At 45.0% G+C, this 17,947-nt stretch overlaps 2 non-coding genes across 2 annotated transcripts; both read right to left on the bottom strand.

Moving 5' to 3' along the window:
- Nucleotides 1–16,470: 16,470 nt before the first annotated feature.
- On the bottom strand, nucleotides 16,471–16,542 carry TRNAG-UCC (transfer RNA glycine (anticodon UCC)). The gene has a single exon. It is a non-coding gene; the product is annotated as a tRNA-Gly (tRNA).
- Nucleotides 16,543–17,873: 1,331 nt separating this feature from the next.
- Nucleotides 17,874–17,947, bottom strand: TRNAN-GUU (transfer RNA asparagine (anticodon GUU)). The gene has a single exon. It is a non-coding gene; the product is annotated as a tRNA-Asn (tRNA).

Raw genomic sequence — 17,947 nt, 5'->3', positions numbered from 1 at the left:
GATTTTTACAATCCTAGTAAATGAGCACAACTATATCATTATATGCAGAGTCTCCACAATCTGCAGCCAGGAATGAGATTACCATGTAATTATTCTTTTGTAATTTAAGAAGACTCCGCCCCTCCCCCAATCACTTCCTATCTTTATGAGGTGGAGCTTGTATTAGGGTAATTACTAGAGATGAGCGAACACTAAAATGTTCGAGGTTCGAAATTCGATTCGAACAGCCGCTCAATGTTCGTGTGTTCGAACGGGTTTCGAACCCCATTATAGTCTATGGGGAACAGATACTCGTTAAGGGGGAAACCCAAATCCGTTTCTGGAGGGTCACCAAGTCCACTATGACACTCCAGGAAATGATGCCAACACCTCTGGAATACAACTGGGACAGCAGGGGAAGCATGTCTGGGGGCATCTAACACACCAAAGACCCTCTATTACCCCAACATCACTGCCTAACAACTACACACTTTCCACATTCAAAAAAACCTCTATCAAAGTGGGAAAATACCTGGAAACCTTCTTTACTCCCCAAATGGATGGACACAAACCCCAATTTAAGCTCAACAAACAGTAACAACCACCCCTTTAAATCACGTTCCCCATGACAACCACAAATGGAATAGGCAATGGGAATTCCAAAAGCCCTCACCCTTAACTGTCATTTTGAGTGTGTGTGTGTGTGTGTGTGTGTGTGTGTGTGTGTGTGTGTGTGTGTGTGTGTGTGTGTGTGTGTGATGTGGTAAGACCTTCCAAAATTCACTTTTCTAGCCCTTAACATGAGCCCTTCCAAACAAAGTTACAGGACCTTAAGCTGAGCTACCAGCAGAGATTGAGGCCCTTGGCATGAGTAGAGCCTTGCACCAGCAGTGTTTTTGGCACTTAGGGTGAGTTGAGCCTTGTACCAGCGTGTGTCCCTTAACATCAGGCGGGCCCTAAGTTCTGCGCTTTGCACAAAAGTTCCACATTAACTAGGCTGAATGGTACAAAGATTAGTAGGCCCAAGAACCAGGAACAGGTCTTGCAATGGCTGTCGGATAACGCTTAAAGCACATTGTCCACCAGCCAGTCAGCCTCTACCTCCTCTTACCCAATAGTCTTGTCCTCCTTCCACCCAAAATTCCCAATCTTCCCAGAACAATAACCCCAACTGTCCCTGCTCCCCAGAGCTGTTCTCCCTTCCTTTGACTGTACCGCAACCTGCCCCTCCATTTCGCGATTCCACGGACCTAACAGACGAGTATCTGTGTCCAGATGCTCAAACACTAGAGTCTCCTCCATTCCATCTCCGGTCGATTTGGTGGCGGATGACCAGCAACCCACCCTCATCGACGACGATGAGACGCAGTTGCTGTCAGGGAAGCCAGTTGACATGCGCATTGTGCAGGAGGAGGAGGCGAGACAGGAGTTGGAAGAGGAGGTGGTGGACGACGAGGACACCGACCCCACCCTGTTAAATATCTTGTATTTGCCGGTGAGACTTGTGTCCACTGTTAAATATCTGGACCTGGCCTTGTCCACGATAGGAAGAAGTCAGCTTGTTATAAATCAGTGTAGAGGTTTATTAATATCTTGAAGGAAAACACAGGAACAGGGAAAATGTCCAAATAACACAAATATCAGTCAATTGTCAATAGCTTACATCTTCAGAGAAGTTAAATCATCTGGATATCTTGTAGTTACAGCTTGGTTCATGCTTGTCATCTGGTTGGTGGACTTGGGCTGGTTACGACGTCCATGGATGTCCATCTGCCTGGACCACCCACCCTGGTGTTCCCAAAGACAGACCTCCTGGTCTTCCCCTGGTCTTCCCAAAGACAGACCCAGACATGTGTATTTCTTACTCATTTATATTCATGAGAGTGGGTGTTACCTTCCATCTTGTAGCTATGTGAGGAGATTTCTAAAATAGTGTACACTAACCGCACCCATGTTCCAAGAATATAAGACTATGATGTCAGTAGAGTGTTAACCCCATGTCTGCTAGAGAATATTGTAAATATATAATATTTAACATTTCCCCCTTTTGAGAGTGAAATATCTGTTTGAACTCTCAAGATATACCATACAACAATATTCATACAATTAGATTATATCTTCTTTCTTCTTTGCTGAATACTGGAACTTAATTTTCATTAATTGTCCATATAACAATAATTTCATCAATTTACAATAAATTTTGTCATTAATAAATGTTATGGTATGTTATGGTAAACTGTGATCAAAGATGGAAACAATTTGATCCACTATCTAACCTACACCTGATGAAGGCTCTTCTTTCATCGTCTGGTCTTCTGGTCATCTCTTCTTCCATCATAATAGAAGGCTTATTACCACAAATGTAGTTCTTGACTTAAAGTCCTTTAGATTTCCTCCGTGTTGTGCAGATATTATAACATTGTCCATTAAAGTTCATATTATCAACAAAGTCCATATGTTATGTTTCACTTTACCAAAACATAGACTGTAGTGGAGTTTTTCCTTCTGTAATTCCCTTGACCACCTGTCACTGTAGAACAACAATGTGACACTTCTGGAGCAATACTGCAAAAGCAAGGCAAGTGTGAATTCTGACATCATCCCTGCTGCTTGTCAGTAAGGTTCAGTCCTGGAATCTCAGTCTCATGGATACACAATATCTGTGTTCGGGTTTTATCATTCACAACCCTTTTGCTCACCAAACAACTTGAAGTCTTGAAATAGAGAGGATTCCACCAAACATTGATGAGGACGTCCTTATATCTGTCCAATCATCCGCTGATCAAAGGTTCCAAACTCCAGCAATAATTTTTAAACACAGTCCTTGGCATAAGCTTAAGCATATAGCATCATACCTTCAGGTTATCTTTTCCCGCACATCTTCTTCTTGTAACTGTTAAAGTCTTTTTATTAACATTTGATATCAAACTTTCTCATAATCTTGGACTTGATTGAAGAAAAGTTTTCTTTCCCTAATAGCTAAGCCAAACTAGGCAATTAACTAAACTATAATATCACAGTGTACCATACCACTCATTTATATATCATACTTCTCTTTATATTGTATCAATATTTATATTTGACTTATAAAATATTGATATTCAATACATTTATCAAACTATCTGATAATAGTACTTTGGATACAATAATCTATATAAACATCATATATCAACATATATCTTTATATCTATATGTATGAATATATATGTGTACTTTACTTGTGATGACAAATTGCAACATAACTCTGAAATATAATGTGATTATTAATTACCATTCTATAGACAATCACTATATTTATTCTTTAGTTAGAACTTTTCACCAATTATACTAAACATATGTTCCTATATGATTGTGTTATCATACTTATCATACATTTTCTAAAGTTTAATCACTTTATTATCCTTTTTAATAAGAAATAATTTTATTTTGAACATTACTTTATTAATTATCATTGTGTTCCTTATCTGAGACACAATATTAACCCTTTATTCATAAAAACTTATGTGACTAAAGTTTCCTCTTAACACCTCGTCTCTTCACAGACTCCTGTGTCCTTTTTTAACCTTTCAGATACCTCCAATACCAAGAATAGAGACAAGACTTAAGACACTTGACTCTGTCTTACACTTAACTGTATATATTCTTGTGTACTGGCTGTATATGAATACCATATATATGAAATAAGTATATAAAACATAAACATTTCAAAATATGTCACATCCTATAATCAGAAGTTTAAAGAATAAACCAGAGACTATCTCTCTTGATATCCCATATCCTTTGATGATATTGTGATACCTCTCCCTTCATGAAGATGATTAGCTTATCTTATTTGCATATAAGACACATGTTTTCCCAAATTTTTTTTTTCCAATGTTTGTTTTCCCAATGTTTGTAGATGTTGATGTGTGTAAGTGTATGCAAGTGTGTGTGTACATGTAAGAATACATAATCAATAATAATACAATAAAACAATAATACAATACTGGCTATAGCTAACTAGATTTTCCCACCATAACTAATATATTTATTATCCCATGATCCAATTACCCCAATAAACCTTTATTATTTGTCAGGTTTGAACAAATATATTGAAGATTATCTGTATCTTCTCAAAAGCTACTTTTTCCTACAGAATGTTCACCTAAAATAACCTTGCTTTGTAGTGCAGCTGTCACCTTTTCTCTCAGCTCATGTGACTTAAACACTTGGTTTTCCTGTAGGTATAAACATATGAGGTTCCTTTCAATGGATTTCACATATATTTGCTAATTTCCCAATTTAATATAGAGGATCATATAAGATAAAAAATAGAAAGAAATAGAAAAAGAAAATAGAAATAGAAAATAGAAAGAAATAGAAAATAGAAAGAAAATAGACGTCTCTTTGTTGGATATATTTTCCTTTTTTCCTTGTTGGATGCATCCTGATTTTCTTAGGCCTATTTGTGATGTCACAGATCTGTTGTATACACCAGTGGACACATAACACACATAACACTTATACTGACCAGCCCATCAGGGTCACAGGTCACAATGTGTTGCTGTCAATCAACTGACCACATGAACGAACACTTATTCTCACAGTAAGTAAGAGCTCCATGCCTAGTTGCATGCCTTCATACATAATGGATTATAACTTGAAAATCCTAAAAACATGGACTTTACATGAAACTATTGAAAAACATGCTTAAGGTAAGTTAGGACTTATATCACTTTATCATGCATTGTTATTAGTCACACCACGATAATTTGTTTACTCATTAATAGTTAGACACTCCATGCATTCTTTTGGCTATAAGGAAAGAATGATGAATGAATGGACATCACTGATTGAACTTCTGCATTTTTCCATATATCTATATCTGAAGAGAAAAATAGATAAACTTTAGCAAAAACCAAATTAATACAATATTGATTTTAACCATTGGAAAAGTTTAATAACTTTATGGACTCCTAATACTATTTGATCATATTCATATATTGTACATATATTCATATACATGTCATATATTCATATATTGTATATAACATGCTCCTTCTCTCTCTGCATCTAGAGAGTGGGCTATGACAAAAAGTCTTCACCACACATCAGGCTCTCCTCCTGTGTGTAAATATATATATAATGATATGATCCATAGTATTATTCACAATAGCATAATTAGGATTATTTATGAACATCATCACATAATAATGTGGATTATACCTGATCATTGGACTTCTCCTCATATAAAAGGGATTTCTCTTTACATAGCCAAATAGTACGTAAGTAAATCTCAATAGACAGTCATTCCTTCAGAGATACTTTTAAATTCGACCCCTGACCTCCTTTCAGATATATATTTTTAAGTTAAACCCATGAACTTCCTGTCAACACGTCCATCCATAATAGCCTCGCCAGGTCATGAGAGAATGCCAAGCTTGCCCTTTTCCTAAGAATATAAGACAGGTCAGATGCCATTGGGTTACTGAAAAGATCTGACATTTTGGAGACAACTGGTACATTCCCAGATACAATCTTTTGACTATCAATAGATTTGGTTGGCTGCAATTCTTTAATTTCAGTTAATACTGGAATTTCAATTTGTGGATTTTCCTGCATGGCATATGGTTTATATGCAACATGTAATTTCCTACGTTTCTCATAGATTTTGTCACTTTGGCCAATACCTTTCCTCCTACAAATAGGGGACACTATAACCGGATTTAACAGATGCCTTTTAATAGGCTTTGCTTTTTGCTTTGGACATACTCGGTTTGCATTTGCCATTTGTCTCTCATGTGTTCTGGCCACGTCCAATAAACTAGCAGCTTCAAATAAAGTCTTCTTATCTGACGCACTGGCAAGGGTGACTGCATCCAAGAATTTGAACTTTTTAACAAAACTTTTCACCATAGATGAAGAGTTCGCCTTTGGAATGACAGTTTTGTATGTTCTCTCAAATTTAGACATGAATGCATATGTACATTCTTTTCTGCCAATCTTTATCTCATTCAGTATGTCAGATGTTGGCATGCTGTCACCTCTAGTGCACCAGATTAGTTTCTTTAATCTCTCCACATCACTGTCTTTTAACCAATCATTTGACTCGTTATCATAAGACATTTTTGCAGACAAACGTTCTGTAAAATCAATAGGAAGCCATAATTTAAACAGTTTATTTCTCTGTTCAATATTTAGATCAAATTTCTCTGCATGGCTTTCAAAAATTTCTGAGTTTCTACACACATGGATCTTTACATCATATGTGGGAATGGCTTTACTCAGACTGATCAAATATTCCTGAGATTTTAATTTCAATTTAGTTTCTTGTATCATTTGTTCTTCACCATCTATGGCCATTACTGCCACGTGGTGCTCTTTGTCAACATATTGTTGAGATTTCTCATTATCTGTCTGAACAGATTTATGCATACTATTACTTAATTTCTTCTCTGTTACCACGTCATTAAAAATCTTTACCAAAGAAGCTATATTCCTAAAGATCTGCTTCTCTTTTGTAGAACAAATTCTATTTTCAATCTTAGAATTTGCCTGCTCACATTGTGTATACAAATCTTGCCATATACTCTCTAAACTGTCACTAGGCACAACTTTAAACTCAACGTTACATTTCTTAGACAATGACTCTAATTTTTCCATACTTTAAAAGTAAAATCTTTACTCACCACTGTAGAAAGCTTCACCTTTAGCTTGTCCTTGGAACAGTTGGTCCCTGTCATCAGAACGTCTCAGTACGTCTGGCACTTGTGGTCCTTCTGTATTTCCTCACAGGCTTTCCTCACACAGGCTTCCGTATCATATAACACGTACAACAGTCATCTGTATCTCACCAATATAAGTTCTTTTTCGAAGTCTTCCTGAATCTTGCAATTCATACAACTTGCAAAATACTCCTCTCTTCCCCCTTAATTGCAAGTGAACGGAACAAGAAAAACAGGAAAAAAACCGACCGTGCTGGCTCGCCACTGTTAAATAGCCATGAAGTAACGGAGGAAGGCTGGCTCGCCACTGTTAAATATCTTGTATTTGCCGGTGAGACTTGTGTCCACTGTTAAATATCTGGACCTGGCCTTGTCCACGATAGGAAGAAGTCAGCTTGTTATAAATCAGTGTAGAGGTTTATTAATATCTTGAAGGAAAACACAGGAACAGGGAAAATGTCCAAATAACACAAATATCAGTCAATTGTCAATAGCTTACATCTTCAGAGAAGTTAAATCATCTGGATATCTTGTAGTTACAGCTTGGTTCATGCTTGTCATCTGGTTGGTGGACTTGGGCTGGTTACGACGTCCATGGATGTCCATCTGCCTGGACCACCCACCCTGGTGTTCCCAAAGACAGACCTCCTGGTCTTCCCCTGGTCTTCCCAAAGACAGACCCAGACATGTGTATTTCTTACTCATTTATATTCATGAGAGTGGGTGTTACCTTCCATCTTGTAGCTATGTGAGGAGATTTCTAAAATAGTGTACACTAACCGCACCCATGTTCCAAGAATATAAGACTATGATGTCAGTAGAGTGTTAACCCCATGTCTGCTAGAGAATATTGTAAATATATAATATTTAACACACCTGGACAAGGCAGATGTCAAGCTGGGAAAGTAGTGTGGATGTTGAGGCAGGTGCAGCACCAAAAAGGGTAGCTAGAGGCAGAGACATGTCCAGAGGCAGAGGTCAGCTGCTTTGCCGAAGCCAGGCCAGACCCGGAATGTCCGAAGATGTTCCGTTTTGTACCCAGCCCAGAAAAACTCCCCCATCGAGGGCACGTTTCTTGAAGGTGTAGAGTTTTTTCAAGGAATGCGCCGAGGACAGATATAGTGTTGTCTACACAATTTGCCTCTCGAAATCGAGTAGGGGCCCTGAGAAGAGCAACCTGTCCACCACTTCAATGCACCGTCATTTGGAATCCAAGCAATGGAATCAGTGGCAGGCAGCAACGGCAGGACAAACGTTGCCCGCCGTTCATGCCACTGCCTCTGCTCACAGTGCTGGCGATGCACTCCAGAGGACGAGCCAGGACATCACTTCATCTGCCTCCGCCACTTTGTTGACTTCTCCCTCATCCTCCCCTGTTTCTGTCTTATCTCCTTCTCCTGCACCATCAAAGGCACCATCAGGCGCTTCTTTACAACAACCCACCATCTCTCAGACATTGGAGCGCCGGCAGAAATACACCGCTAACCACCCACCCACGCAAGCCTAGAACGCCAACATCGCTAAACTGCTGGCCCAGGAGAGGTTGGCGTTCCGGCTTGTTGAAACTCCCGCCTTCCCGGACCTGATGGCAACTGTGGCACCTCACTATGCCGTCCCTAGCCGTCTCAACTTCTCCCGGTGTGGCGTCCCCGCCTTGCACCAGCACGTGTCACTCAACATCAGATGGGCCCTTAGTTCCGCGCTTTGCTGCAAGGTCCACTTGACCACCGACACTTGGACAAGCGCCTGTGGTCAGGGATGCTGCTTATCTTTAAGGACAGGCAGGGTGAATGTGGTGGAGTCTGGTCCCGGGGTGCAAACTGAGGTACCCTATCTCCTCTCCCAGGCTAAAATTCATGGCAGGAGTAGACTGAAACCCTACGACGCTGCAACCTCCACCACAGCTACTAGCGGCAAACGCTAAAACACTGGTGTGGGGAGACGTCAGCAGGCGGTGCTGAAGCTCATCAGCTTGGGGGACAGACAGCACAGTGCCTCCGAGGTCAGGGATGCCATCCTGGCTGAGATGGCATTTTTTTTTCCCTGCTACACCTGGGGCCTGGCATTTTTACGCCTGTGATAATGGCTGGAACCTGGTAGCGGCTCTGGAGCTTGCCAGCCTCCAACACGTTCCATGTTTGGCCCACGTCTAACCTAGTGGTGCAAAGTTTTTTGAAAACATACCCAAATGTACCGAAGCTACTGTTGAAAATGCGGCGCTTGTGCGCCCACTTTTGCAAGTGCACAGGAGTCGCTGCTAGCCTAAAAACACTCTAGCAAGGCCTACATCTGTCCAAACACAGGCTGTTGTCCGTCATTCACACACGCTGAAACCCTACAATACCATATCTTGAGCAGGGTGTGTGAGCTGCACAGACCTTTAATGGAGTTCCATCTACAAAACCCAAGGGTTCCTCAAAGTCAGCTCCCAAAGTTTCTGCACCATGAGTTTCCAGGGGTGGCAGAGTTATGGCTAGGGGCAGAGGCCCTAGGGATGATGTCTAGGGGCAAAAGCAGTGTGGATGTGGAGGCAAGCTAAGCAGGAAAAACTGGGGGTACAAGCTAAGGCATGGACTGGGGTGATGTCTAGGGGCAAAAGCAGTGTGGATGTGGAGGCAAGCTAAGCAGGAAAAACTGGGGGTACAAGCTAAGGCATGGACTGGGGTGATGTCTAGAGGCAAAAGCAGTGTGGATGTGGAGGCAAGCAAAGCAGGGAAAATGGTGGCTAGAGGCAAAGGGATGTCCATAGGCAGCAAGGGCAAAGATGCAAAACTCTCCCCTGTTTCAAGAATTTTCCTGACTTGTCTCCCCACAAAACATTCCTGGGAGGAGGGCTGAAACACCACCCTCCTCCTCCTCCGCTGTTAGATTGACCCCAGCTACGAGCTGAAAACGCTGCAACACTGGTGTGGGGAGACGTCAGCAGGCTGGGCTGAAGCTCATCAGCTTGGGAGACGGACAGCACACTGCCTCTGAGGTCAGGGATGCCATCCTGGATGAGATGGCAATTTGTTTATCCCCGCTGCCCCTGGGGCCAGGCTTTTTTGTCTTGTTGGAGGGCTCTGGAGCTTGCCAGCCTCCAACACGTTCCATGCCTGGCCCACGTGTTCAATGTAGTGGTGCAATGATTTTTAAAAACATACCCCAAATTAGCTGAGCTAAGGGTGAAAGTGCGGCACTTGGACACCCACTTTCCCAAGTCTACAGTACCTGGAGCTAGCCGCAATACACTCCAGCAAGGCCTACATCTGCCTGAAGCACCTACTGTTGTGCGAGGTCACCACACGCTCTAACCCTAGATACCGTATGTTCAGCAGGGTGTGTGAGCAGCAGAGACCTTTGATGGAGTACCAGCTACAAAACCCAAGGGTTCCTCAGAGTCAGCTCCCTCACTTTCTGCACCATGAGTTTCCATGGGTGGCAGACTTATGGCTAGAGGCACAGGCATGGATAGGGGTGATGTGTAGGGGCAAAAGCAGTGTGGATGTGGAGGCAAGCTAAGCAGCAAAAACTGGGGGTACAAGCAGCCGGTGGCATCATCACTGACAAGCACAGCTGTCTGTCAGCTGACAGGCTGACTTTCACCAAAATGAACAGACAATGGATAGACTCATCATATACATGTCAGTTACATGACAAATTTAGTGCAATTTGCAAGTCCAAGATGGGTTGGAGATCTGCGGAGAGGAATCTCACCACCTCTTGCGGGTGCCATCATTTGGAAGGCAAGCCCTGGGCTCAGTGGGTGAGAGCAAGCGCAGGATAATCGTCGTTTGGCCTGGCGGCCACTGCCTCTCCCACTGTTGACAGGGCTGGCGCTGCAGTCCAGACCAGCAGCCAGGACACCTCCACATCTGCCTCTGACACTTTGGGGAGTTCACCCTTATCCTCACCTTTTCCTGCCACTTCTCCTTTTGCCCGCGCCATCATGCGCCTCTTCCCAGCAACTCCCCATCTCCCAAGCCTTTCATTTCATGCTAAAGTACAGCGCAACCCACCCACATGCCCAAGGCTTCAACGGCCTCATCTCAAGAAATCTGGCCCAGGAGATGTTGGAATCCCGGCTGGGGGACACTCTGCCCTTTTTGGGCAGAGTGTCTACTGCGCCACCGCACTGTGCCGTCCACACCAGCACTTTCCCCCAAACATGAGGCGGTCCCTAAATTCAGCGCTTAGCCCTAAAGTTCCATGTGACCAGTTACGAATGGACAAGTGCATGCGGACAGGGACGCTACCTTTCAATTTGGGCACAGTGGTTGAATGTAGTTGAGGCGTGGACCGGGTCGCAAAATGTGGTGGCCTGACTTGTCTCCCCACACAACATTCCTGGGAGGAGGGCTGAAACACCACCCTCCTCCGCTGTTAAATTGACCCCAGCTACGAGCTGGAAACGCTGCAACACTGGTGTGGGGAGACGTCAGCGGGCCGTGCTGAAGCTCATCAGCTTGGGGGCCAGACAGCACACTGCCTACAAAGTGAGTCATGCCATCCTCGATGAGACGGCAATGTGGTTTTTGCCACTGCACCTGGGCCCAGGCATGTTGTCATGTGTGATAATGGCCGTAACCTGGGATCGGCTCTGTAGCTTGGCAGCCTGCAACATATTCCATGCCTGGGCCACGTTTTTAACTCATTGCTGCTAATCATTTTAAAAAGGTACCCCAATGTTCCTGAGCTACTGGTGAAAGTGTGGCGCTTGTGCGGATAGTTTTTAAAGTCTATAGTTGCCGCTGCTAGCCTCTATGCACTCCTACAACGACTGTACCTGCTGGAACAACGGCTGTTGTGCGACGTCTCCACACTGCTGGCACTAAACATATCATGTGTTGAGCAGAGTGTGTGAGCAGCACAGACCTTTGATGTAGTTCCAACTCCAAAACCCTCGGGTTCATCAAAGTCAACTCCCTCAGTTGCTCAGCCATGAGTGGCCATGGGTGGCAGACTTATGTGAAATCCCATCCCATCCATTGCACTGGACACGAAACATTAGCATGCGCTCAGCACAACTTCGGATATGGCAGCTGCGTTAAGCAGGGTGCAGGGTAAAACACAGACCAGGCCCGAGCACCAGGAACAGGTGTTAGAAATACTGCAGCATCCGCCATTTCCTTCCAATTTTGGGGTTTTGGACCCGCCACCGACTTGTCTGGACCTAAGTGGGGATCATGAGACACAGTTGCCATCAGGGCAAGCTGTGGTCATGTGCGGTTTGCAGTAAGGGGCCAGTGCGCAATTGGAAGAGGAGTTGGTGGATGACGACGCCACCGACCCCACATGGACAGGGGTGATGTCTAGGGGCTAAAGCAGTGTAGATGTGGAGGGAAGCTAAATCAACAAAAAAACCTGGGTAGAAGCAAAGGCATAAACTGGGGTGATGTTTAGGGGTGAAAGCAGTGTAGATGTGGAGGGAAGCTAAGCAGCAAAAACAGTGGGTAGAAGCAAAGGCATGCAAAACTCTACCCTGTTGGAAGACTTATTCCTAGGTCTGGAACACGTTAATGGCCCCCCTGGACAAATTACTGCCACTCAGGGGCCTAGTGTCACCAGGAGGGACAAGTATAGGCGCATGTTGTGGGAATACCTGGCCGACACCAGCTCTGTCCTCTCCAATCCCTCTGTGCTCTACAGCCTACACTTATTTTCTCATCTTTTTTTCTGAACTGCACATCTCTTGCCTGCTTCCTTTGGGATCTTACTAGTGATGGTCCACTTCCAAAGATGGTAATTTCACTAGACAGTGTAACGGGAGTAGCTGAGGGATCGCTGTCTTAACCACTTTTTGGCACAAAATTAACTTCCAAAGCCAAATATGGTGCAAGTATATGATGCAAGGACACCTACACACCTATCTCTGACACATTGGGGAGTTCACCCTCATGCGCCCTTTTGGCCTGCACCATCATGCGCCTCTTCCCAGCCACTCCACATTTCCCAAGCTTTTCATTGCAGGCAGAAGTACAACACAACCCACCCCCATGCCCAAGCCTTTAACAGCCTCATCGATAAACTGCTGGCCCTGGAGATGTTGGTGTTTGTTTATGCTTCTGGATACCCAGGCCTTCCGTCAGCAGATGGCAACTGGGGCACCTCCCTATGCTGGGCCTAGCCGTACTACTTCTCTTGGTGTGCTGTCTCTGCCTTGCGCCTGCATGTGTCCCATAACATCAGTCTGGCCCAGAGCTCTGCGCTTTGCTGCAAGGTCCACTTGACCACCGACACATGGACAAGCGCCTGTGGTCAGGGATGCTGCAGTGCTTATCTTTAATGACAGGCAGGGTGAATGTGGTGGAGTCTGTTCCCCGGGTGCAAACTGGGGTGGCCTATCTCCTCTCCCAGGCCAAAATTCATGGCAGGAGTAGACTGAAACCCTACGATGCTGCAACCTCCACCCCAGCTACTAGCGGAAAACACTGTAACACTGGCATGGGGAGATGTCAGCAGGCCGTGCTGAAACTGATCAGCTTGGGGGACAGACAGCACAGTGCCTCCGAGGTCAGGGATGCCATCCTGGCTGAGATGGCATTTTTTTTTCCCTGCTACACCTGGGGCCTGGCATTTTTGCGCCTGTGATAATGGCTGGAACCTGGTAGCAGATCTGGAGCTTGCCAGACTCAAACACGGTCCACGCATGGCCCACGTTTTTCAACTTGTTGGTGCCATGTTTCTTTGAAACCTACACCATTGTGCCTGATATACAGGTCAAAGTGGGGCCATTTTCGTAAGTGAGAACTAGCCTCTGCTAGGCAGAAAACATTCAGAGCACACTCCTCTCATCTTCGCACCGTTGGCTGGCGGAGGAAGACGAGGGGGTTGGAGTGGCATCTGATGTCCCTGTCCCACACGAGGCTAGAGGGTGCACTTCAGTGCATCCCATTGCTTCACCACAAATGGTGTGAAGGGGAGTGGAAAATGGAGGAAATGGAGAGTGACCCTTACAGTTGGGGCCAGCAAAGGCATGCCAAGTAACACACTGGCACACATGGCTGACTTCATCTTGGGTTGCTTTTCAACACATATTTCACATCATGAAGAACAAATAATACTGGATTTTTACAAGCCTCGAACCCCGGTCTAGGTCTAATGTCTGTTCCTTTCTTATATTAGGGGAGAGGGAAAAAAAATTACTTCAGTGATACGTTTAGCGTACATAGACTGACTATTAATGTGTATCCCACTTAGTGTTGTTAGGGTTACACACCGTCACAACCTGGCTAAAGCTTCTATAGCTGTTAATAAAGTCAACATAACTTTACAGTATCCAAAAAGACAGCTGGTACCGACAGAGAGCAAGACAAATGTCAACCAAAGCTGTGAGCTCTGAACACCCACAGTGACTTTGGCGTCATCATCATTATAAGGGAGCGGGTGGTAATAAATAACTTGGCAGTGCCTAAAACCCAAAAAGCTTATACAACTATATTTACATTAAGATACACAAATGACACTTTTCAGTAGCATGTCATGAGACAAGCTGATAAGCTCTTCCTTTGTGCAGTGCTATTTGAAAGTTAAACGCTGCCTTTATTTTAATTCTGGAGAAGGTGCAGACATTAGATTTAGAACATGTTGTCTTCATTGTCCAAATCCTCTATATAGGTAACGTGTTTTTCGGGCCGAGCTGTCTGGGAACGAGCTGGTGCAGCACTGACAACCTGGGTGAATATGGCAAGAGCCTGAGATGTAGGGTGAATGAATCCTCAAATTATTTGTGGAATTCCCAGTGAGACAATGGCACTATCTACCAGTAGCAAAAATTGTGGGTGCACGTAACCCCAATATATTCTTTGAATTCCCAGTGAGACAATGGCACTGTATAGCAGTAGCAAAAATTGTGGGTGCACGTAACCCCAATATATTTTTTGAATTCCCAGTCAGAAACTGGCACTATATGGCAGTAGCAAGAAATGAGGGTATTTGTAACCCCAATATATTCTTTGAATTCCCAGTCAGACAATGGCACTATATACCAGTAGCAAAAATTGTGGGTGCACATAACCCCAATATATTCTTTGAATTCCCAGTGAGACAATGGCACTGTATAGCAGTAGCAAAAATTGTGGGTGCACGTAACCCCCATATATTCTTTGAATTCCCAGTGAGACAATGGCACTATATACCAGTAGCAAAAATTGTGGGTGCACGTAACCCCAATATATTCTTTGAATTCCCAGTGAGACAATGGCACTGTATAGCAGTAGCAAAAATTGTGGGTGCACGTAACCCCAATATATTCTTTGAATTCCCAGTCAGACAATGGCACTATATACCAGTAGCAAAAATTGTGGGTGCACGTAACCCCAATATATTCTTTGAATTACCAGTCAGAAACTGGCACTATATAGCAGTAGCAAAAATTGTGGGTGCACATAACCCCAATATATTCTTTGAATTCCCAGTGAGACAATGGCACTATATACCAGTTGCAAAAATTGTGGGTGCACATAACCCCAATATATTCTTTGAATTCCCAGTCAGACAATGGCACTATATACCAGTAGCAAAAATTGTGGGTGCACGTAACCCCAATATATTCTTTGAATTCCCAGTCAGACAATGGCACTATATGGCAGTAGCAAAAATAGTGGGTGTATATAGCCCCAATTCTATTGCTAGGGGACTTGCAGGGTATTTCTGGGGTGAAGGTGGGGGGGCACACCGTTGGAACGGGGATTTGGGGTGTATATATGGGGTATACGGGAATACACTGTCAGTGTATTCCATTCAGGATCCGCGGAAAGCTGGGTTGCGGCGATTGAGCCCGTCAGTGCCACGTTACACTGACAAGCTTCTCCCTGGAATTTAGCTCTTATAAGAGTTGTTGGTTGTCTTCTCCTTCCTATCCTAGCCTGTCCCTGCCTACCCAGAATCTAAGCCCTAGCTAACTGGACGGAAACCTCCGTCCCCGGTGAATTGCAAGCTCAGAATGACGCGAACCTGGGCGTCGCTGTTCTTTTAAATTAGAGGTCACATGTTTTCGGCAGCCAATGGGTTTTGCCTACTTTTTTCAACGTCACCGGTGTCGTAGTTCCTGTCCCACCTACCCTGCGCTGTTATTGGAGCAAAAAAGGCGCCAGGGAAGGTGGGAGGGGAATCGAGTAATGGCGCACTTTACCACGCGGTGTTCGATTCGATTCGAACATGCCGAACAGCCTAATATCCGATCGAACATGAGTTCGATAGAACACTGTTCGCTCATCTCTAGTAATTACGGCTCCTCACTTACCACAGGACAGAAAGCAGGTAAAGGGAGGGGCCGAAATCACAGAAAGGGGCGACTGCTTATACCCTCAGAGACTGTGAGATAAACCCGGAGAGGAGACCCCGCAGATCAGGGAGAATGGGGAGAGCTGCAACTTTTTGTTTAGTTTTTTTTGTTGTTGTTGTTTTTTTTCTTGCAGAAGGGAGAAGTGTAAGAACTTCCTAGATATTTCCCATTCTTATTTCAGCCATTTGTGCCTTTGCCTCAAAGAAACGCAGAAGAGTCCTGAAGACTGTGACCGGCCTGAGGCAGAGACTTGGATGGATTTGTAGATGTGTCAGATGTGCAGGAAACCTCAGGACGTGATTATCGGATCAGTCGTCTGGATGGTCGGAGGTTTCGGGCTGAGCAGTGTCTGCGGCGTCCTCGCTGGTATTTGCTCCGCTCCCACTTATGGTTGGATTCAGGACAGTGATCCCGGTGAGATGTGACCAGAAAATATTGAGTAGAATTAGCTTTTTCTTTTAGTCTATAATCTCAAGATGTAGATCAGAGTTACTTTTCTTATGGAAAGCATAAAACATCTTTTGCGTTGGCCGGGAATCGAACCCGGGTCAACTGCTTGGAAGGCAGCTATGCTCTCCACTATACCACCAACGCTTTGTATCTGTATATACATGAGGTCTTCTAGAGGTGACCCCCGGAGCCGCTCATACATATTACATTATTACATAGGTAACATTTTATAGCCACATTTTATTTTTTGAGGGGGGAGCGATTCAAAGAACTTACTTTGTCCATTGCGATAATTGTTATGGCAATGACTGTAAACAACATTATTTCTTAATAGTTTTGGCTAATATGCAGAGTGATACCTAATATGGTTGGGTTTTATATATATACTAGCAGTACCTGCGACTTCGTCCGCGGAACCCTGACCCCCCGCGCGACCCACCTGTAGCGCCGCGCAGGCTTCTTCCTTTGCCTTGTGTCCACAGCGGCTCCCTTTTCCTCATCTCCCCCCTGGCGCCTGCCAACCCCCTTTTTTCCTACCCACTCCCTCATGTGCTCACTTCTTTCTCCTACCCTGTGCCCCTTTTCCCCCCAAACCCTGTGTCACCTTTCCCCCCACCAACCTGCGCCCACGGCCACATCAAACCCCGGACTACCTGTGCACCGATGTTACAGGAGTGCCTATGAGGGCAAGCCATGTGCCCCCATTCCATCTGTGGGCGCTGTTGCAGCCCTGTCCCCATCCCCCTTCCAGGAGCCCCCGGGTTTACCTGCCCAGGCCTCCCCATTCCCGCATCCCCCACTGGACCGGCAACCTCCTCACTCCCAACACCCCACCCCTCTCCCTTTGCAAAGTCCCCTAAATCGCCTGTCGTCGTAACCCTTCTCCTGCGGCCGAATGACACTGTAGATAGCCCTGAGCAGACATTGGCGACATCCCTGACGGACATGCAGAGTCCAGAGGCTGCAGCCGCCACAGGACAGCAGGCCGAGCCGACGTTCCAGACAGCAGCGCAGGTGACCCCCTGTCTGGCCGCGGTAGAGCACTGCGGTCCTGTGGTAAGCCCACACAGGCAGGGCAGCGTACGCACTTCTCGCTGCCCCAGAGTACAGGCACTGGTTCAGGACGCTCTGGACCTCTGAGAGCCGCCATTTTCTTGTGGACGGTGGCCGATAGCTCCGCCCATATAGAGAAGCGGCACCCATCCAGGTGAGCTGCTGATGGGGCTGGGATGACGTCATCACAGGTCCTACAGCATCCCAGGTCGTGCAGCGAATTCAAAAGTGAAAAGCACCGGTCACGGGAGGGAATTGCAGTGGTGTACGGGAATTCCATGTAGCCTATCGTTCAATCAGGGACCCAAGGTATGTATGTGCGCAATTTCAGCCAAATCCGTTTGCCCATCTAGGTGTCATTGCGTCCCCTTTCCAAGGAAGGGAAGGGGTTAAATCTGTGACATGCAGATCAAAGAAAAAACCGTCCCTGGGTGGGCTCGAACCACCAACCTTTCAGTTAACAGCCGAACGCGCTAACCGATTGCGCCACAGAGAC

This window comes from Leptodactylus fuscus, unplaced genomic scaffold (assembly GCF_031893055.1).
Source record: "Leptodactylus fuscus isolate aLepFus1 unplaced genomic scaffold, aLepFus1.hap2 HAP2_SCAFFOLD_131, whole genome shotgun sequence".
Lineage (NCBI taxonomy): Eukaryota > Metazoa > Chordata > Amphibia > Anura > Leptodactylidae > Leptodactylus > Leptodactylus fuscus.
This window is presented reverse-complemented; position numbering and strand designations above follow the sequence as displayed.